This window comes from Oryctolagus cuniculus, chromosome 1 (assembly GCF_051225735.1).
Source record: "Oryctolagus cuniculus isolate XC-2025 breed Fujian yellow rabbit chromosome 1, ASM5122573v1, whole genome shotgun sequence".
NCBI lineage: Eukaryota > Metazoa > Chordata > Mammalia > Lagomorpha > Leporidae > Oryctolagus > Oryctolagus cuniculus.
Window position 1 is genome coordinate 83,086,380 of NC_142867.1, and position 23,112 is coordinate 83,109,491.

The 23,112-nt window shown below is 35.4% G+C and overlaps 1 pseudogene; it reads left to right on the top strand.

The window, feature by feature from the left end:
* The first annotated feature begins 320 nt into the window (after nt 1-320).
* Nucleotides 321-23,112, top strand: part of LOC100354498 (eukaryotic translation initiation factor 5 pseudogene) — a 46,457-nt pseudogene continuing 23,665 nt past the window's right edge.

A 23,112-nucleotide genomic window follows, 5' to 3' on the forward strand; every position in this document is an offset into this window, starting at 1 on the left:
AGGAGACAGAATACAAACTCACAGCCAGACAAACTTTATTCAAATATAAATCTGCAGAGGTGAGTGACCAACTGCCAATGTGCACAGACTGAACACTTGGCAGAGGGCCCAAGTGTTGGGTGACCAACGGCCAGCATGCACACAGAATGAACATGTGGCAGAGGGCTCAGACCCCAGCAGGCTGGGCCTTTTTATCTTAGGTGGGCTAGGAGTATGGGTAGGGGTGGGAGGCAGTAGGATGAGGTGAATTCCTCCGTAAAGGTCTTTCAAGTTTGGTGTTCCATCCTGCTTCCAAACCTGGAGAAGAAAGTGGAAATGGCATGGAGACAATCAGGTATGGAACTGAATTGAGAGATCCCCTGTCCTTCTGCTCCAAAATGTTCAAGCTCCCCACTACCCCATCAGGAGATGGTATCTGTGTCCACTCCCTTTCAATATGGGAAGGCTTTCTGGCATGCTTTAGCCAGATTAGGATGATGCGCATTGTACAAGTTCTGAACCCTGGATCTAAAGAGATCTGGTATCTTCTCTCTTGTTCTTTTAGGGCCCTGAGCCACCAAGTAAATAAATCAATATTTGTAAACAACACACATGGAGACTCACACAGTGAAGAAGGAAAGAAAGGGGGAGGGGAGAGGGCGGAGGAGAGGGGGAGAGGGGGAGGGGGATAGGGAGGAGAAGGGAGAGGGGGAGGGAACACTATTCCAGGCATAGCAGCTGAGGTTCTTGACATTGCACCAAAGCCAAATATGATTATCTAGTCCCAGTCTAGCTTTCAAATGATGTCTTTCAATGAGTAATCCAGCAGATCTAGAAATTGCAAGGTGTCCAGCGCATAACAAATCTTCCCAGGCAGACAAATCAACCAATTCACAAGCTGTTATTGGAATTCCTCTCCCAGGTGAGGTTCCCCTGTCCCAACAGAGCGGGGCCGGGGAATTCATGCATCAGAGTTTGGGAGGGCTCCTTTTAGAGATACAGGATGTGGGGGTTAAAGGTTGAGGCAGGTCTGATCCTCATTGGTTGACCTTTAGGCACCCGTGGGGACCTTGACAAGGACTTCTCTTTCCTGAAAGTACGGGTAGGGACTCTCCATTCCTGGAAGTATAGGCCTTTTCTCCTTGCAGATCCCAATGCCACCAGAAGTCAACTTCCCGCTGACTCCAATCTAAAATACAGCATCATTAGCAAATAGTTTGTTCTGATTTTATCTGCTCGGCTTTACGGTGTTGTATCTATGTAATAAGAGTAAGAATATTCTAACAGTGAATATGGACTATATAAAGTTGCAAGACCACAAACTTTAAAGTATTAGTAGTTTATAAAATCAAAGACCTGTTTTTAAATCAGGCCAAATACCAAGGACCTATTTTTCAATCAGCCGGTTTTGGATTGGTTGAGTCTGGTCCTGTATCTACTCACCTTAGGACACAGGTTGAGATAGCCAGAATCATCTCAAAAGCTTTCAACTGCCATAGTAGAAGAAAAGTACGTAAGATCTTGCACTGCAGCTACAATGAAATGCCTTAGCACAGGTGTCATAAAAATCACTTCTGCCCATCAGTTAAAACTTGTCAGCTGACACACCTAAACTCAATGGGAGTAGAAAGTTCAACTCTTTCATGTAGCAAAAAAGCAAGAAGCCTGCAGTATTTGATGAACTATACTATGTCTGTGTGTCTACTTTAATGTGACATTTGTTTTTCATTGTGTTGCATTTTTATCAAAGTTGGAAAAGAAAAACAGTTCTAAGTCATATTTCTCATAGTGACTAGATGATATAGAGAGTACATTTTCAACTCTTCACATTTCTATTAAAATGCTTTCCAGGATGGATAGACTCCAGAGTTTTGAAATGCATCCATATAAACAACTACTTTTTGTGAATTCTCACTCCCGCATATTCAGCCAAATTATGGTACTTTTAAATTTTATGGTCAAGTAATTTGATGTTTTAAAAATTATGTTTTATTTTTATGTGTAAGTCCTTAAATATTAGTAAGTCAAGTATTTATTAGCTGTATATTTTTTTGATTTATCTATTTGGATTTTCCACTTTTGTACTATATTGCTTGTCAATTTCTTATTGGAGTTTTTATGTATCACAGATACTTATCTTTTGGTAGTAGTAATATATCCTCCCCATCTTTCTTTTATTGATACACATTTCCCTTTTTTTTTCTCAGAAAAGTTAAATGTATCAGCGTTTTCCTTTAGGATATGCTGTGGCTTTACAAATTTTGAAACTATATTAGTTGATGCATATTACTTGCACATTACAGAATTTTGTGGTGATATAACACTTGGTAATTACTTTTGCTTTAAAGGCTATTATACTGATATTAGCTTTACCACACTATCTATCTTTTGTGTAGTGTGATTTAAAGCATTGCAGGTATGTCGCCCATCTAGATTTCCACATGAGGAACATCAAGCCAATAAAATACACAATTGTGCTTTTAGGTAAATATTATTTGTAAATGACCATCATTTGCCTCATTTATATAATGTGAACTTTGACTATAATGATCTCTAATATCTTTTACCACACTGATAGTATATGATCTTCTACCTTTTCTATCTATAATTACACTATGCCAAAACTCTTCAATTATTTTAACTTATATTTTACTAGTATTTGAACATAATAAATGTCCGTAATTTCCAGGTAATTCCATATCTCCAGATGGAAAAGGAATCAGAAGCCCATGATATTCTTTTGAAACTACCGAGAAAACAGGCATTCTTTTTGTTCTGATTTTTACAATTCTGGCTTTCATTGTAGTTATACAAGGAAAATACTTGTTAGAATCTGCCTTGGATTTTTATCATTTTACTAAATCTATGGATTATAAAAATGGCTAAGTAGAAACAGAGACGAAGTTCAGCATGAGGGAAATAAGGGCAGGGAAGATACCTTTATCTCAGCAGGGGAGGGTAATTTACAATAATTTGTACACCGTTACCTGTATTCCTGCCAAGTACATTTCATTCAAAGGCTGCTGGCCAGCAGTCTTATCATCAACTATGACAGAACATAATAAATAAATATTAAATCTCTCATATCTAGCACAAAGTGTAGTATGAATTTAAAGCCAGAAAGGACAATAGAAGCCATCAATTCTAAAATCCTCATTTTCAGAATAGAAAATAGGCTCTAAAGAAAGAGTAGGTTACTATACTATTGTTTTTTAACACAGTATGCCTCTGATAAATATGTTTTGATTATTAATTTCCTCTACTTAGACCTGGACAAAGGTCATTATTTTATAATTTAGGCCAGTTTAGGTATACTCTGTTTTCACTACATTAGCCAAATTGAATATTTTATATTATAAGAATTTATTGTTGTTCATTATTTACAATATCTATAAATATATTTGCAAACAATTTAAGGAAGATTAAAAAATTATGTTGAGATACTGGAAATATTTTTGACTAAAAGACTTTAAAAATAACTTTTATTCAAACTTGGAAATGTTTTTCTTTATTCAACTGCTTTCCTCTCCCTGAAATTGGCAGATGTTAGATTATCATTGGCATGAATTATATGACTGAAGAATATTCATATTGCAAATATATCTATGTTGAACTCTCTCCAACTGGATTCTATCCAAAATGGCTCTTCATAACCATGTGTGGATTCAAGGATTTAGGGGGTACATATCACAGACATTGAGTCCTATGACTTGATGTGAACATTCCTAATAGTTTAAGAGATTTAGAATTATATAACATACAGAACTCTAAAAATTAAAAATAAATGTATTCCATGGAAGAAAATAATTACTGAAATGGAAACTTCTAGAAGTTTCTTCAGCTAGCCCTATTTTTGGTAGCACTTCAAACTGTTCTTTATGATCATATAGACAAAAAGTTCACAAGTGCTGTTCCAGGACCAGCACCATCAGCATTACCTGGGAACTTGTTAGTAAAACAAATTTTCAGCAATCCCAGAGTACTCAATAAGAAACTCTGAGTAGAAGGTAAGCAGATCCATCAACCTGCATTTGAATGATGTTCTGGATGATTTTGACACATGTTTGAGGTTAAGCACCATTAATCTTGATCATCTATGCACTCTCTGTCTGCATTTTTTTTTAAACAGGGAAAATGAAACACAAAGAGGTATGAGATCCTCTGGTCCTGAACATGCTGATCTTCTGGCTTTTCTTATGTTACATATGTACTCAACAACAGATCCAGATAAGATCACACATCCCCCAACTTATTTAAAATGCAAAAGTAAAATGACTACAAAAGATAAGTAAAAGAGACTTTGAAGATCAATGTGTTTGACGTATTTTGTGCTTCCATGTAATTCTTTTTAATTTAATAGTTAGTATTACCAAAATTGCTTATAGACATCTATCTTTTTTACTGAATTAGAAACCTTAGGAAGCAATGGATGATACTATTTTGATCACTATTAATTTTCCAATGTCTTCACAGTAATTTTAACATCCTAGCTACTTAATATCTATCTATTGACCAAAAGACAATTTCCTATATAAACATAAAAGATTTTCTAAAGATCTGGAGACAGATAATAATATTGAATTCCATTCTCATACTCTGTCTAATCTGGTGAACCTTTAATAAAACATCTCTAGCCTGTTGATTCTTATACATACATAAAATTACTGGCTTTGACAGAGTCACTGCAAGGTAGAGAGTTGATTTCTATTTAGAAATATGTTTTGAAATTTCTCAAAATAGAAAAAAAAATATGACACTGATTTATCTCTGACTTACAGAGACTCCTGGAACAAATAAAAAATATGTTTCTATAATAAAATAAAAGTTTAGGAGACAGAATAATCAATTTTTAATTTCTAAGTACACACCTCTGTTTATTTAACTAAAGACATTTACAAAAATGTATCTTCTCCTTTACAAGTTAAGTCAGCTATAATTCATCTTGACACTAATTTAAATGTACACACACAAATATCCATCATAAGTGATATTATTTGGATTTATTAAGGCCATATCCCTACCCCTACTGCCCAAAATCAGAGGTTTACAAAATTTCATAGAAAAATCATTTATTTTTATGAAGACATAAAAATAAGCCTTTTGGGAAAAACATTTAGCATGTGGTGATACTCTTCTTGGGATAACCAAGTTCAAGTCCCAGTTTCACTTCCTATTCCAGCTTCCTTGTAATGCAAACCCTGGAAGACAGCTATGATGGCTCAAGTAATTGGATCCCTGTCACCCATGTTGGAGACCCAGATTGAGTCCCTGGCTCCCAGCTCCAGCCCCAGCCATTTTAGGCATTTGGGGATTGACCAAGTCAAGAGAACTCTACATATCTGTTTCTTTATTCCCCTCTCTGCTCCCTCTCCCTCTCCTTCTCCTTTTCCCACCCTCCCAGTCTGAAGCAAATTAAAAAAATAATAATAATAATAAGGCTTTAAATGTAAAACAAATCATCACCATTTAGACAGCATAAAAATAAGGGCAAGACTATCTTACACTTTATCTCAGTAGAGGAGTTCTGTAGACAGATATCTATATTCAAATTCTACCTCTGATATGTACCAGTTGTGTGACCTTAGACATGTACCTACTTTATCTGCTCTGTGAAATGTTACATAATAATAGTACCTTCCTTGTAAGGGTAAGAGGATTCAATGCATTGTTAAATGTAAAGCAGTTAGACATAAATATTAGACTTTTTTAATTTTCAAAAACAAATTTATCTTTTCATTCAATTTTCCAAAAACTTTTGGAGATAATCTTGCATTTTTATATAAACTTTCAATATTTAATTTTGGTTACCTAAAAACCTTTTATTTAAGGTATAAAAACCCCATGCATTTCCTATATACAAATTTAGGAACATAGTGATTCTTAAATGTTAGTTATTATTTTAGAGAACAGGAACTTAACCAGGTGCTGTATATTTAGTAATATGCTCTGAATATTAAAAATAAATGGGCTAAAAAGAAGCTACTTCAAGTAACTTGAGAATAATGTTGCAAATATAGAATATCCAACCCTCTGATGTCTCCAGTGAACATCTTGTGAGTTCCACCTAAACTCACAAAATCCAGTTCAATTAAATGATATCTCATTAGTGAAAGTACTTTGGAAATGGAAATTCAGTCCAGAGATGAAAGGTAATGACAAAATAACAAATCTCCAAATGCTTTACATGGCCTGCAAGGCTCTTCTCTGCCTGCCCAGCCTCTTCCCTTGCTTCTCCTTGTTTCTCTCACTAGACAGGCCTTCAATGGGCCTGTGTACATGTTATTCCTTCTTGTTCTTGGATAGCTGCTTTCCAACCAATGTCCTAATCACTAATGGTTCATCCTTCACATTTTACTTAAACCACACTTACACAGAAAATATTCTTTAAATCAGGAAAGAGGTAAATAAGTAAGTTTCCTTTTAAATGCTAGTACATTAACAATACATTAACAGTAGTGACATTTAGGTTATAATTATAGTGAAACATATATTCAGTTTCTGTCTATAGTGTCAGATCTCAAGCTCCCAAAAGTGAGATCACTGCCTACTTTGTCCTACATATAGCAGGAATTATTTAAAAAAATATTAACTGATAGGGCCAGCACTGTGGCGCAGTAGGTTAATTCTCCACCTGCAGCACCGGCATCCTATGTCAGCGACGGTTCTAGTCCCAGCTGCTCTTCTTCTGATGATCCAGCTCTGTGCTCTGGCCTGGGAAAGCAGTAGAAGATGGCTCAAGTCTTTGGGCCCTACACACACATGGGAGACCAGAAGAAGCGCCTGGCTCCTGGCTTTGTTTAGGCACAGCTCCGGCTGTTGTGGCCATTTGGGGAGTGAAACAGTGGACAGAAGACCTTTCTCTCTGTCTCTCTCTCTCTCTCTCACTGTCTGTAACTCTAACTATATTAACTGAATTAGCCATCTGTTTAATCTGGTAATGAGTAAAATAAAGGTTATAAAGGGATTTTTAAAAAGCTAGATTCCCTGTGTTCCCCAACACAATCTCTATTTTATTGACACAATGTGGATTTGTTTTCTTTTCCTGTATCCTTGTTTGCCTCGAAATATTGTTTTTAAAAACATTATTATTAAATTATTTTTAGAGTAAAAAATAACCCACTAGTACCCATTCTCATCAAACCCTAGTGGAAATCTTTCAACTACACAAGACCCACAACACTCAGCAAATGTAGCAACTGCCAAAGAACAGAACTAGGATCCAGGTAATGACTTCTAGTTGGATTCTTTTTAGTTTGATAACAATGTTGGCAATCTGGATTTTGTCCAAATTCTGAAGAAAGAGCAAGAACATTTGAAATATTATCTTAGGCCCAATGACTCTCTCACAAGGGACACAAAATCATTTATTTAAGAAAGGGCAGAGTGTATATTTCATCCTCAGAAAACCTTACAATAACAAGATTTAACGTGAATATGGTGAGAGTTGATGTACCTGGGGAAGTAATATAAAGGAGAGCTTTTCAATTGCTGTAAAAACTTGTGAATGATATCAAAGAATAAAGTCAGGTGTTAGTAACAGGAACCAATTGGTAGGAATTAGCCATAAGGCAGTACAGAGTCTGCAGAAAGTCAATTAGGAAACCCTGCAGAGCTCCAGGGAAGAGGGTTTCCCTGAGCTGAGCTCTGCAGCCACTCTTCCTATCCAATTAAGCTGTGTATCAATCGACACCTCTGTGTCTGCTCTCCCGTCTGCATCTTGATTTTCTAAAGCATCCTCCATCTCTCTGATGTCTACACTTTGCAAAGTGTCAGTGCAGTAGAAGATCGTGGTAAAGGATGAAGGGAGATGAGGGCAGGAACAAATGTTTAGCTATTGAGGTGGCCAAGGAAAAGGCCAAAAGAAAAAGCATCAGGGGCACCTTTGTTGTGCAGTGGGTTAAGCCACTGGCTGCAATGCCAGCATCCCATATAGGTGCCTGTTTGTGTTCCAATTGCTCGACTTTTGATCCATTTCCTGGGTAAAGCAGCACAGGATGGTGAAGTGTTTGGGTCCCTTTCACACAAGAGAGACCCAGATAAAGCTGCTGGTTCCTAGCTTCAACCTGGCCCAGCGCTGGCCATTGCAGCCATCTGGGTAGCGAAGCAACAGATAAAATATCCCTCTCTCTCTCTCCCTCTCCCCTCCCTCCCTCCCCCTCTCTTCTTCTTTCTCTCTCTTTCCCTCTCTCCCTGTAACTCTGATTTTCAAAATAAATAAATAAATATTTTAAAAAAATAATCCAGCCTTTTACTCTGATAGTTTTCACTTCTTATAATGGCCTAAAAATAACTCCTACACAATTTCATCACTCATCCTGTAGTCCTTCCCTCTGATTCTATTTTCTTCTTTATTCCCACCTCACCTGGTCTTCTGAATGGATAGAAATCTGGATATAAAGACTCAGCTTGATCTTAACTACCCAAAAGACTTGTTAGAACACAGATTGTGGGGTCCCCATTGTTTCTAGTTCCGTAGTCTCAGGAGGGGGAATCTAATTGTTTCCTTTTCTAGCAAATACCAGGTATTACCAAAGAAGTATACTTAGAACCATACTTTGGAAATGATTGGATTCTAAAGATGCAAAGATTCAGGTAAAAGAGACACAATAGTTATATTTTTACCACCAAGCCTGGTAGAGAGGAGAGAGAGAGGACAGACAGATAAAACAGTTCAACACATCTACAAAGTATATCCAGGAAAGAACTGTGGTTGTGGCTGCTGGCATATAGGAGTTAACAGAAATCAAATAGATAAGAAGCCTTCCCAAAAAACCTAGGATCATTTTACAGGCAAATAAATCACAATATTGAACTGTTAAAAGTAATATGGTTGTGCAATTAATTAAATCCTGCCTTTGTGGCTTCAATCAACTGTGTGGAAATATCCCCCTATTCTCTAAGGCAGGTCTGTCTTCATGCCCTGCTAGTGAAGCAATGTCCCTAGGAAATCAGATCCATGGGTCAACATGAAACACAAATTGCAGATACCCTCCCATGTATCTAAATGGGACCTTCGCAAGATCAGTGTGAAGTTATTTCAAAGTTACCGAGGACTAGTGACCACCAGGAGACTCTCACTCTCATCAGTTCTGAATGGGAGTTTTTATTATATTTATTTTCACATCTGATCCAGCATTGTGTGTTAGTTGTGTTTGCAGAAGATTATTTACCTTTTTAATTCAAGTCTCTAAATTAGCAGTTTTGCATCCAAAATCCTTGTAGCCTTTCTGTGTCAGGGAAACACTGAGCAGTTTCACAGTGTAAGGGAGAATAAGCCACACATACTGGGATGTTTTGCCAAACATTTCAAGACTTCTGCCCTTTCAGATGGAATTGGGCATCTCTACCCATACCTTGTACTTAGGTATGTCCATGTGATTTGTTTTGGCCTATGAAGGACAATGTTTTTTGCTTACACTGAGGGGGTAGGGAAGGAGTGTACAATATCTCTCTGTCTCCTATATCGACGGCAATGTTTGAAAGAGTGCCTGTTCCATCACCCTGCGCCAATGCATGACTGTTCTCAGAATCTTTGTCAATCACACTGGACACATAGCACAGGAGAAGTAAACATCTGTTTTGGAATCACTGAGATATGGGGTTCAGTTTTTACCTCAGCATCATCTTGTTTTGATTTTTTTATTTTCATTTACAAATTAGCTAACGTGAAATTTTTCAGAAAATATCTATTACCTTTTATACCTTTCTTAGTACTGAGAACTAAAATTACAAACTTGAAATATATTTCTAAATATATAACAGTTGTGGAATATTGACCAAAATGCTTTTCTACTTACTGTTCTCTTCTCTGTTCAATGAGGAGATGGACCCAGAAAAATCTATGAATCCAGAGGAGAAAAATTAATCTATAGTATTTCAAGTATAGGCTTCCCACATTGCGTGTTTGAGTACCCAGTTCAATTCCCTGCTGTGAAGATAATTCACATATACCAGTAGGAATTGAAACAAGGAAGTTCAGGAGGGTCATTTAAATGTTTCATTGTGCAATGTCTTGTTGTAGTTCAGCCCACTGTGAAAATGAAAAGATAAAAGAATCTCTGAAGAGTTCTGGGGTTCCACAAATCGCTTTAGTATTAATGGAATGGCAGTAAAATTGGACTAGAGTAGAGAATCATGAGTTCTATGCAACTGTTTTATCTCAGATCTTTGATCCACATGCATAAAAAGAGAACTTAGTAGTTCCCATTATTAAACATCATCCGTCAAACTAGAACTAAGTGTTAGTGACTTTTCATTTTATATATGGTATCAGTTCTACCATGAGGGCTATATCCTTATGACTTCATTACCTCCCAAGGCTTTACCTTCTAATACCATCACATTGCAGATTAGGATTTCAAAATAAGAATTTGAAGAGGACACACACATTCAGCCCATGACAGAAGAAAAGGGAATGAAAGGAAAAGCAAGGTAAAAAGATTACCAAAGGCATATGGGATAAAAATTAAATTAGTCCAGTGATAATTAGCATAAAAGATCCCAAACTAGATTAGATATAACTGGCACATGGAGAATCACTCTATTAGTACTGCTAATACTAACTGGGAAATAACAGTAATACTGTACTGTCCTTTAAGATCTCCAGAAAAATCACGGAAGTAAATCTCACATATTTTGAAAAAATTATTTATATTAACTATAGTCTCTATTTAAAAGAAATAGTTAGGATTTTTTGTTTTTGTTCAATACTTCTAGAGAAGGAATTTTTTTGTTTGTTTGTTTGTTTGTTTGACAGGCAGAGTGGACAGTGAGAGAGAGAGAGAGATAGAGAGAAAGGTCTTCCTTTTCCATTGGTTCACCCCACAATGGCCGCTGCGGCTGGCGCGCAGAGGACAGCGCACCGTGCTGATCCGAAGCCAGGAGCCAGGTACTTCTGGTCTCCCATGCGGGTGCAGGGCCCAAGGACTTGGTCCATCCTCCACTGCACTCCTGGGCCACAGCAGAGAGCTGGGCTGGAAGAGGAGCAACTGGGACAGAATCCAGCACCCTGACCAGGAATAGAACCTGGGGTGCCGGCGCCGCAGGCAGAGGATTACCCTATTGAGCCTCGGCACCAGCAGAGAGGGAAGTTTTTTAAATTTTCTAGGGAAAAGACTTCCCACCCTGAATCCCTAGTCCTATTTCTTAGGAGCAACAAAACTTCAGAACTTGTGAATGTTCCCATTTTTTTCTGTGTAGCAAAAAATTCATCACTAAATTAACATTCATTGCATACCATAAATCTCAGTGTGAAAGACAGAATTTAAACAGAATAAAGTTTCTGATTTTCATTGTGCCTTTCTTTTAGTTCACATTAGCTCATAACTTGCAGAAATGTTTCTTTAAATTTAGTACATCATTATAGCTATTCTGGAGATGCTTTATGATATAGAAGAAATGAGCTCTGTTTTATTACATGAAATCTGCAAAAACTGAATGTTATTCAAAATATTGAGAGAGATGAGTAAGACTCATGTGTGCATTTGAACTTCATAGCTTTTTTGTTTAAACTTCTGTAAAAAGGATAGAGCTAAAACAATAGTTTATATAGAAATAATTTCTTTAGATCATATTTACATTACTTAAAAGTTTTCATTACTACTGTATATAGTAGTATAAAGTATAAGCATAATGATATTCATCACATTTAATAATGACATTGTTTTAAAAACTTTCCTCATGACCTTTGTAATTAACTAATCCCCTTTATAAACTCTTAGTTGATAGATCATAGATCTTATTTTCCCTCTTTGGTTTCACTTTTTCAAATCTTAATACTTATATAACCATACAACGGATAACCTTTTGTAAACATTTTGTTTCAAAAAGTACATTACTGTTGAGATTCATCTATGTTGTTTACATATCAATAGTCCATTGTTTTTATTACTGAATAATAATTCATTTTATAAATTACTAAAATAGGTTTATTCATTCACCAGTCTAAGGGTGTTTGAGGTGTTCCTAACTTGTCACAATTATGCCTATGAACATTTATGGCTATAACCAAACACAGGTTCTGTTGCAGAAAAATATTTCCCTATCTCTCTGACAGAAAGATTAGAGGCAGACTACTAATGATAAGAGTATGCTTAACTTAGAAAACTGCTGATAGTTTGCCAAGGTGGTTATGCTAATTTACATTTTCATTCTCAATAAATGAAAGCTTCAGTTGCTCTATATTCTTGACAACAGGTGGAATTGTCAGGTTTTTTGTATTTGTGTTTCTTTTATATTTATATATTTTATTTAAGTTATACAAATTTCATATATTTCCTTTACACCATTTTAGGAACATAATGGCGCTTTCCTCCCAATTCTCCTTCCCATCCATACTCCAACCAATCCTTCCCATCCCACTTAGATTCCCACTCTTATTTTTATAATGATCTTTTTCCAGTAAACTTAATGATCATATAGCTGACTCTATTCTAAGTAAAAGAGTTCAACAAATAGTATAAAGAGAAATTAAAACAAAACACTGCTCTTCAACAAAATAGACCAGGGCTATAAACAATCTTTGCTTCTCAAGATGTCTATTCACTCCATAAATTATATTTCAGGTACTCTATTAGTTACCTCAGAGCAGGGAGAACATATAATATCTGTCTTTTAGAGACTGATTTATTTCACCAACTATGATGGTTTCCAGTCGCAACCATCTTGTTGCAAAAGACAGGATTTCACTACTTTTTTACAGCTGAGTAGTACCATAGAGTGTGTGTGTGTGTGTATCATAATTTCTTTACGCAGTCATAAGTTAATGGACATCTGGGTTGATTCCATTTCTTAGCAACTGTGAATTATGCTGCAATGAACATGGGGGTACAGATAACTTGTTCATATGCAGGTAAATTCCCAGGAGTGGGAAGGCTGGATCGTATGGCAGGTCTGTATTGAGATTTCTGAGTACCTCCACACTGTCTTCCACAATGGTTGCACCAGTTAACATTTCCACCAACAGTGTACTGGGGTATCCTTTTGCCCACATCCTCTCCAGCATTTGTCAACTACTGTGTGGGCCATTCTAAATGCAGTGAGGTGAAATGTCAGTGTGCTTTTGATTTGCATTTCCTTGGTAACTAGTGATCATGAGCATTTTCTGAACTGTCTATTGGCCATTTCAGTTTCTTCTCTTGAAAAATTCCTGGTCAACTCCTTTGCCCATTTATGTACTGGATTGTTTGATTGTTGTTGCATTTCTTGATCTCTTTATAGATTCTAAATATTACCCTTTTATCAGTTGCATAGTTTGCAGATATTTTCCCCCATTCTGTCAGTTGCCTCTTCACATTTCTGAGTGTTTCCATTGCAGTGCAGAAGCTTCTCAGCTTGATGTAAAACCATTTGTCAATTTTAATTTTGATCGTTGGTGCACCTGGGGTCTTTCCCAAGAAGTCTTTGCCTGTTCCAATGTCTTCCAGAGTTTCCCCAATGTTCTCTAATGGTTTGATTATACTGGGTTATAGATTTAGGTCTTTGATTCATTTTGAATGGATTTTTTGTAAGGTGTAAGCTACATGTCTAGTTTCATATTTCTACATGTAGAGATCCAGTTTCTGCAGCACCATTGTTAAAGAGACTGCCGTTCCTGGAGGTATTGATTTTAGCTTCTTTGTCAAATATAAGTTGGTTGTAGCTGCATGGATTGATTGCTGGAGTTTCTATTCTGTTCCACTGGTCTACAAGTCTGTTTTTGTGCCAGGACCAGGCTGTTTCAATTATAACTTCTTTGTAATATGTCTTGAGATCAGGTATTGTGATGCCTCCAGCTTTGCTTTTGTTGTACAATATTGCTTTAGCTATTTGGAGTGTCTTGTGTTTCCTTATGAGTTTTAGCATCATTTTTCTAGATATGTAAAGAATGTCATTGGTATTTTGATTGGTATCATATTGACTCTCTAAATTGCTTTCAGCAGACATTATGGTGATGTTGGTTCTTCCAATCCATGAACATGGAAGATTTTTCCATTTTTTAATGGCTGCTATTTCTTTCTTTAGTGTTTTGTAATTTTCACCATAGAGATCTTTAACATCCTTAGTTAAATTTATTCCAAGGTCTTTGATTCTTTATGGAGCAACTATGAAAGTGAAAAATTTTAAAAGTTCTTTATCAGGAATGACCTTGTCTTTGTATACAAAGTCTGTTAGTTTTTCCATGTTGATTTTATATCTTTCCACTTTACCAAACTCTTGTATGAGTTCCAGTAGTCTCTCAGTGGAGTTTTTTTTGGATGTCCCATATAAAGGATCATGTCATCTGCAAATAATATTTTGAGTTCCTCCTTTTCAATTTATATCACTTTGATTTCCCTTTCTTGCCTAATGGCTCTGGCTAAATACCCTTGGACTATATTAAATAGCAGTGGTGAGAGTGGGCATCTTTTTCTGGTTCTGAATCTTAAGGGGAAGGCTTACATCTTTCCCCATTCATTAGAATGCTTGCTGTGGGCTTGGCATAAATTGCCTTGATTGTGTTGAGGGATGTTCCTTCTATACCCAAGTTTCTTAAGGTTTTCATCAGGAAAGGATGTTGTATTTTATCAAATTCTTTCTCTGTATCTATTGAGATAATCGTATGTTTTTTGTCCTTCAGTTTGTTAATGTGATGTCTCACATTGATGTGTGAATGTTGAACCATCCCTGCATATCAAGGGTAAATCTCACTTGGTCCGGGTGAATGATCATTCTGATGTTTTGTTGGAGTAGTAACATTTTGTTGAGGGTTTTTGCATCTATGTTCATCAGGAATATTGGTCTATAGTTCTCTTTTACATCTTTTTCTGGCTTAGGAATTAAGGTGATGTAGACTTTATAGAAGGAGTTTGGGAGCTGTCCATCCCTTTCTTCTTTTTTTCCATAAATAGTTTTCATATTTTCAGGTTTTTTTTGTATTATTTGTATCGAAAGCTTTTATTTGATAAATATAAATTTCATAAGTACAACTTTTGAAATATAGCAGTTTTTCCCCCATATCCACCCTCCCACCCCCAAACCATCCCACCTCCTACTCCCTCTCTCACCCCTTTCTTCATTAAGATTCATTTTTAATTATCTGTATATACAGAAGATCAACTCTATACTAGGTAAAGAGTCGATCCCTTTCAATTATTGTGGATAGCTTGAGAAAAATCGGAATTAGTTCTTCTTTAAATGTCTGGTAAAATTCAGCAGAGAAGACATATGGACTTGGGCTTTTCTTTGTTGGGAGGATCTTTATTACTGATTCAATCTCCATCATAGTTACTGGTCTGTTTAGATTTTCTATGTCTTCATAACTCAACTTTGGTAGATTTAATGTCTTAAGAATCTATGCATTTCTTCTAGGTTTCCCTTTTTTTGGCATAGAGCTCTTTGTAGTAATTCCTGATTATTTTTATTTCGGTGGTAGCTGTTGTTGCATTTCCTTTTTCATCCTGATTTTGTTGATTTGGGTATTCTTTCTCTCTTTTTTTTTTGGTTAGTTGTGTCAATAGTGTTTCAATTTTGTTTATTTTTTCGAAAAAAACAGATCTTCACTTCACTGATTTTTTTTATTATATTTTGGTTTCAATTTTGTCTCTCCCTTGTATAATGTTAATTATTTCTTTCCTCCAACTAGTTTTTAGTTGGGTTTGTTATTGTTTTTATAGGTCCTTGAGATGCACTGATAGCTCATTTATTTGGTACCTTTCCAAATCCTTCATATAGACACCAATTGCTATAAACTTCCCTCTTAATACTATTTTTGCTGTATCTCACAAATTTTGATATGATATACTGTCATTTTCATTTGTTTCCAAAAACATTTAGATTTCTTCCTTGACCCACTACTCATTCAGGAACATGTTTTTCTGTCTCCATGTGTCTGCATATAATCTAGAGATTCTTGAGTTGTTCTACCTTCATTCCATTGTGGTCAGAGAAGATGCATGGTATGATTGTGATTTTTTTTTTTTAGTTTAGTGAGACTTGCTTTCTGGCCTAGTGTATTTTATTCTAGATAAACTTCCATGCACTAATGAAAAGATGTATATTCTGCAACTGTGGGGGGAAAGATTCTGTAGATATCTGTTAGGTCCTTTTGGTCTACAGTGTCAATTAACTCTGTTGTTTCCTTGCCAATTTTGTCTGGTTGATCTGTCCATGCTGAAAGTGGAGTACTGAAGCCCCCGTTACTACTGTATTGGAGTCTACATCTCCCTTTAGATAGTTTACATTTCTTTTAAATTGCCAGGTGCTCTGTAATTAAGTTCATAGTCATGTATTCCTGTTGAATTTATCCCTTACTCATTAAATACTGTCCTTCTTCATTTCTTTTAACAGTTTCCATGTTAAAGTCTGATATTTAGATAGCAACACCTGCCGCTTTTTGCTTTCAGTTAGCATGGAATATCTTGTTTCCATCCTCTCACTTTCAGTCTGTATGTATCTTTGTTGGTGAGATGTGTTTCTTGTAGGCAACTAATAGGTCTTTTTTTTTTCAACCCACTCAGCCAGTTTGTGTCTTTTAACTGAAGAGTTGAGATCATTTACATTCAAGGTAACTATTGAAAAGTAATGACTTGGCCCTGCCATTATTCCATAAATATTCCTATTGTTTTTTTGGATTTCTGTTGTACTTCTACTGGGGAATGTTTTGCCTTATCACCCTTTCATAATGATGTCTATATTTCTATGTATCTATGTAGCACCTCCTTAAGCATTTGTTTAAGGCTGGATGAGTGACAATAAATTCTTTCAATTTCTGTTTGTTACAGAAGGTCTTTATTTCATCTTCATTCATAAATGAGAGTTTTGTAGGATACTGTATTCTAGGTTGACAGTTCTTTTTTTCTTTTAAGACTTGGACTATATCTCACCATTCCCTTCTAGACTGCAGGGTTTCTGATAAGAAGTCAGCTGTGAGTCTAAATTGAGAACCTCTTAAAGTAATCTGGCATTTCTCTCATGCTCATTTTAGAACTTTTTCTTGATGTTTTCCTGTGGAAAGCTTGACTAATAATGGGTCGTGGTGAAGATCTTTTCTACCTATGTCTGTTAGGAGTTCTATGTGCTTCCTCTACTTGGTCATTCCTTTCTTTCTCAAAATTCTGGAAGTTTCCTTATTATTTCACTAAATAGGACTTTTAGTCAATTCTCTTTCCACACCTCAGGAATCCAGACTCATATGATGTATCCCATAAATCTCCAACACTATTTTTAAATTTTCTATTTTCTTTTTTTTGTTGTTGTTGTTCTGATTGTAAGATTTCCAAAGATATGTTTTCTAGATCAGATATTCTTTCTTCTGCTTACCGAGTCTGCTGTCAAGATTTTCCACCACATTTTTATTTGATCTATTGAGTTCTTTATTTCTAATGTTTCCTTTTGATTTCTCCTCAAAAATCTCAATTTTATAGGAAAAATTTTCATTCATGTCATGTATGCATTTTCTTTATAGACACGACCAATTGTCTCAAACTGCTGTGAATGCCCCTGCCTACAGTCCCATCTAACCACTGTGTGTGCACAGAAGAGCAGGAGCAGCTGCTACCTGTTTATGTCTGAAATGGCACCTCCCTTCTCACAGCTAGCCACAGGGTGCTGGTGAGGAGGGGGAAGAAGTGGAGAGATGCACCACTTTTTTTTCCCCCCCTCACTGAGTGAGAAGTCACCCTGAGGGTTCTGGGCCAGATTGAAACATGATGCAGTCTACGAGGTTCTCTCTCCAGCTGTATCAGCAATAGCATGGACCAGTGCAATCTGACCTCACCTTGCTATCCCGTGTGGGTGCTGGGTTCTTTTTTGTATATGGGCTCCATGTTCCATGCTTGTTGCTCCACATCTGCTTCTTCCATTCAGGTCCAGACCATTTCCACTGCTTTTGCAAAACCTCCCAATACAGATTTCCATGCACCTTTTCCCTGAGGATGTACCTTCTTGACTTTTTCTGCTACATTCATAGAGCCTAGAGGAGACCTTTCTGTTGCTATTCTGCGATCTTGCCTCCTCTCTCATTTTGTATCTATAGTCACTCCAATAGGTGTAGAGTCATGTCTCATTGTAGTTATAACATGCATTTTCCTAATATACAAAATATTTACATATTTTCATATAGTTGTCATCTTTTTTTGTTTGATAGAATACTTAAAAATTTTGGTCAGTTTTAAATGCTTTAAAAATATTTTAAAGTAGCAGGAGTTGTTTATGTATTATAGATAAAATAACCTTTTCATGTAGGTAATCTGTAAATATTGTTCCTATATGGAACTTGAATTTGGATTGACTTAACATGGTCTTTATAAAAAGATACCAATAATTTTGATAAAATCAAATTTGTTTTTATGTGACTTTCTAGAAATTGCATGCTTTTAAGATTTATATTAAGGTATATGATTAATTTCTAACAACTTTTGCTAGGTTAAGGAAAATACAGGCTGAAGTCTGTCTGTTACATGTGGCTATCCAGTTGCTCCAGCACCATCTGCAGAATACATTACCATTTCTTCATTGAATTGGTGATCCAACTTTGTTAAACATCATTTGATCACATGAATGTCTCTCTCTAAACTTCTTATTTTTTCTCAATGATTGATATGTTTATATGTTTACAAAAATATCATCTTGATTACTGCAGGTTTACAGTAAGTCTTCAACTCTTTGTGAGCACTCAAATTTTTGTCTCATTTTTGCTTTAAGCTTATTTTCATTTTCAAAATAGGCTTGGTTATCCTAAGTGTTTTGATTTTCCATTAAATTTGTAGATTATTGTCAATTTCTGTAAAATACATTCTGAAATTCTAATTAGTGTAGCACTGCATCTATAGATCAATTTGGAAGTAATTAATATTTTCATTGAGCCTTTCATCTATGTGGATACTGTGCATTTGTAATATTCTTTGAGTTGTGTCAGAAAGTTTTGTATTATAATCATTATATCCTATTATGTAATTTAAAGATCCATTTTATTTTTATTTTCTACTTGAGAGGTTAGAAAAAGACAGACTGACAGAACTTCCATTCACTGGTTCACTCCCCAAGAGTACATAGCAGCTATGGCTGACTTGAGGCTGAAGGCAGATGCTGGGTAGACAATCCAAGCCCCTTCCTGTACTAGAAGGAAGCTGGAGCCCAAAGCTAGAACTGATAATCAAATTTAGTCACTCCAATGTGTGATGCACACATATTAATGGAGAGGAGTGAAACAAGATTTATAACTAAATACCCAAGGATATGTCCTCCACACAATTTTTATCATCTCTATATATTTACTTTCACAATAAGATAACCATGTGATATTAATCTTTCTCATTTTATTTCATTTGGAATAACAATATCCAATTCCATCCATTTTGTTGCAAATGTCAGGATTTCATTTTTCATGGCTGAGTAATATTCCCTCGTGTATATATAATACATTTTCTTTATCCAGTCATCTAAGATCATTCCATATCATTCTATTGTGAATTGATCTGCTACAAACCTGGGAGTACAGGTGTCTGTATATATACTGATTTCATTTCTTTTGGATATATTCTAAGAAGTGCTATGGGTGGGTCCTACAATGAATTTATTTTTAGCTTTCTGAGGAATTTCCATATTGTTTTCCATAATGGTTATATTAATTTGTATTTCTAACAACATTGTATTGGGGTACTTTTTTTCTACAAATTCATGGATATTGATTTTTTTTTTATTTTGAATTGATAGCCATCCTAATGGGAGTGAGATGACACCTCATTGTGGCTTTTATTTGCATTTCCCTGATGGCTAGTGATCCTGAGAATTTTTTGAATTGTTTGTTGGCCATTTGAATTTCATCCTTTGAAAAACCCAGGTTCATATCCTTTGTTGACTTCTTAATTGGGTGATTTATTTACACTTATAGAGTTTTTTGCGTTTCTTGTATATTCTGGATATCTATCCTCTATGAGATGAATAGCTCACAAACAGTTTGCCCCTATTCTGTCAGTTTCTCATGTTTTGTTAATCATTTCCATTGCTGTGTAGAAGCTTCTCAGCTTCATGTAACTCTATTTGTCTATTTTTGCTTTTATTGTCTGTGTTTCTGGGGTCTTATCCATGAAGTTTTTGCATAGGCCAATGTCTTGCAGCAATTCCCCTATGTTTTCCTCTGGTAATTTGACGGCTTCATTTCTAAAGTTTAGATGCTTAGTCCATTGTGAGTTGATTTTTGTATAGCATGTTTTGTTTCAAACTTCTGCATATGGAAATGCAGTTTTCCTGACACCATTTGTTGAAGAGACTGTCCTTTATCCAATGCTTTCACCTCATTTGTCAAAGATTAGTTGGTTGTAGAAATATTAGTGAGTTTCTGGGGTTTCTATTCTGTTCCACTGACCTATTTTTATGCCTGTACCAGTATGCTTTGATAATAACAGCCCTGTAGTATGTCTTAACATCTAACATTGTGATTCCTCCAGCTTTTATAGTTTAAGATTGCTTTCTGTGTTCAGGGTCTTTTTGTTTCCATATGAATTTTAGAATTGTTTTCCTAGTTCTGTGAAGAATGTCCTTGGAATTTTGATTGACATCACATTGAATCTGTGAATTGCTTTGTGTATTATAGACATTTTGGTGATATTAATACTTCATCTGTGGACATTGAAGATTCTCCCATTTTTTGTGTGTCTTCTATTTCTCTCATTAATGTTTTCTAAAATGGCTTGAAGAGATCTTTCACTTCTGTGATAGGTTAAACCTATCACAAGGTATTTAAATATTTTTGTAACTATTGTAAATGAGACTGATCTTGTAAACTATTTCTCAGCCAGAAGATTGCTGTTGTATAAGAAGGCTATTAATTTTGGGGTGCTGATTTTGTAGCCTGCAACTTTGCCAATTCTCTTATGAATTTTAATAATGTTTTAGTGGAGTCTATTAGTTCCTCCCTAATAAAAGATCATGTAATTTGCAAACAGGGGTAATTAACTTCTTCCTTTCTAATTTGTTTCCCTTTGATTTATTTTTCTTCCCTAATGGCTCTGGTTAAAGTTTCCAGAATTATATTGCATAATAGTAGTAAGGCTAGTCATTCTTTTCTGATTCTGGATTTTAATGGAAATGCTTCCAACATTTCTCCATTGAATGTGATGCTGGTTATAGGTTTGTCATATATTGCCTTTATTGTGTTGAGGTTTGTTCCTTCTGTACTTAATTTTTTAAAAAAAATTTTAATCATGAAAGGATGTTGTATTTTATCAAATGCTTTCTCTGCATCTGTTGATATACTCATATGGTTTTACCCTTCATTTACTTGATGTGATGCATCACACTTACTGATTTGTATATGTTGAACAATACCTGCATCCCTGGGAAAAATCCAACTTGTTCAGGATGGATTACCTTTTTTATTTATTTTTGATTCAATTTCCTAGTATATTGTTGAGCATTTTTGAATATGTGTTTATTTTGGATATTGGTCTATAGTACTCTCATTCCGTTGTTCTTTGTCTAGTTTTGGAACTAAGATAATGTTGGGTTCATATAATGAGTTTGAATTGTTTTGAATAGCTTTTCAATTGTTTTGAAAAGTTAAAGAATACAAACATTTTTCAAAATACTATTTTATTTACATTTATGGGAATTGTCTATAGTTTACTTCAAAAACATTTGTTGTTTCTAACATATTTTGTTTTTTAGATTATTTATTTATTTGAAAAGTGGCTAGAGATATAGAGACATACAGATAGACAGAGATCTCCCATTCACTGGTTTACTTCCCAAATGCCCACATCAGCCGCAGCTAGGCTAGAATTAAGTCAGGAGCCAAAGATTCAATTCTGGTCTCCTACATATGTGGCAGGGACCTGAATACTTGAACCACTGCCTATTTGTTTCAGAGTGTGCATTATAGGAAACTGGAATCTAGAGAGACTCAATCCCAGGCATCCTAAAGGGATTTGTAGGTACCTCAAATGGAATCTTGGCTACTATACCAAATAATCACTCCTATTTCTCCTGATATATTTTGGTATTGGAGTAATATGGAACTCAAAAGGAGTTGCACAGTGTTTTATCTTTTTTCTACTTACTAAAAAACTTTATGTATACTTAGAAATTTATTCTTTAAATATTTGACTGGATTCAACAATAAAGGTATTTGGACCTATATTTTAATTTCTGAAAATGTAGTCAATAATGAGTTTTTCTTTTTTTTACATTTTTACTTATTTATTTGCTAATGGAAAGTGCTTACACTTTACTTTTTTTTTTTAATGCAAAAGCAAGAGGGTTTTTATTTCTTTTTAAATATATTTTTTTAATCAAGTACTTCTGGCTTATCCACACAGCCCAATATTTTAATAAGCATTTAAATACATAGTATAGGGCCAGCACCGTGGCGCAGTAGGTTAATCCTCCATCTGCTGTGTCAGCTTCCCATATGAGCACAGGTTCTAGTCCTGGCTGCTCCTCTTCCAATCCAGCTCTCTGCTATAGTCTGGGAAAGCAGTGGAAGATGGCCCAAATCCTTGGGACCCTGCACCCACATGAAAGACCAGGAAGAAGCACCTGTCTCCTGGCATAGCTCCGGCTATTGCGGCCATTTGCGGGGTAAACCAACGGAAAAGGAAGACCTTTCTCTCTGTCTCTCCATCTGTCTATAACTCTACCTCTCAAATAAATAAATAAAATATTTAAAAAAATACATAGTATAAGTATAGAGCCATGAGACTGATGGAGCTGTTTAAGTAACAAAGAATTCTACACAGTCAAGTGAGTAGTAATCATCACGAGTCTTTTCTAGGGATGCTACAATGGTTAAGGACAGTCTTGAAATGTCTCTTTTGTAATTACTTTCTAAATTATATGAACTTCATAACTGAATCATTTGGTTGCCAATATTATTCTAGTTCAATCCTCATTTTTTGTTATGTTTTTAAACAATTTAAAAATTCTGAATTTTTTCAACTTTTATCTAATAAATGTAAATTTCCAAAGTACAACTTTTGAATTATAGCTAAAAATTCTAAATTTTAATCACTTTTTAACAAATTCAATGCACTTTGTATTCTAGGAATATAATGATATTCCCTTCCTCCCCCTCTATCCTTCCCATTCTCTTTCCTTCTCCCCTCCCCCTTCTATTGGTTTTTGTGATAAAATATTTTCAATTTACATTATAGTAGCAAGGCTTAATACTTCACCAAG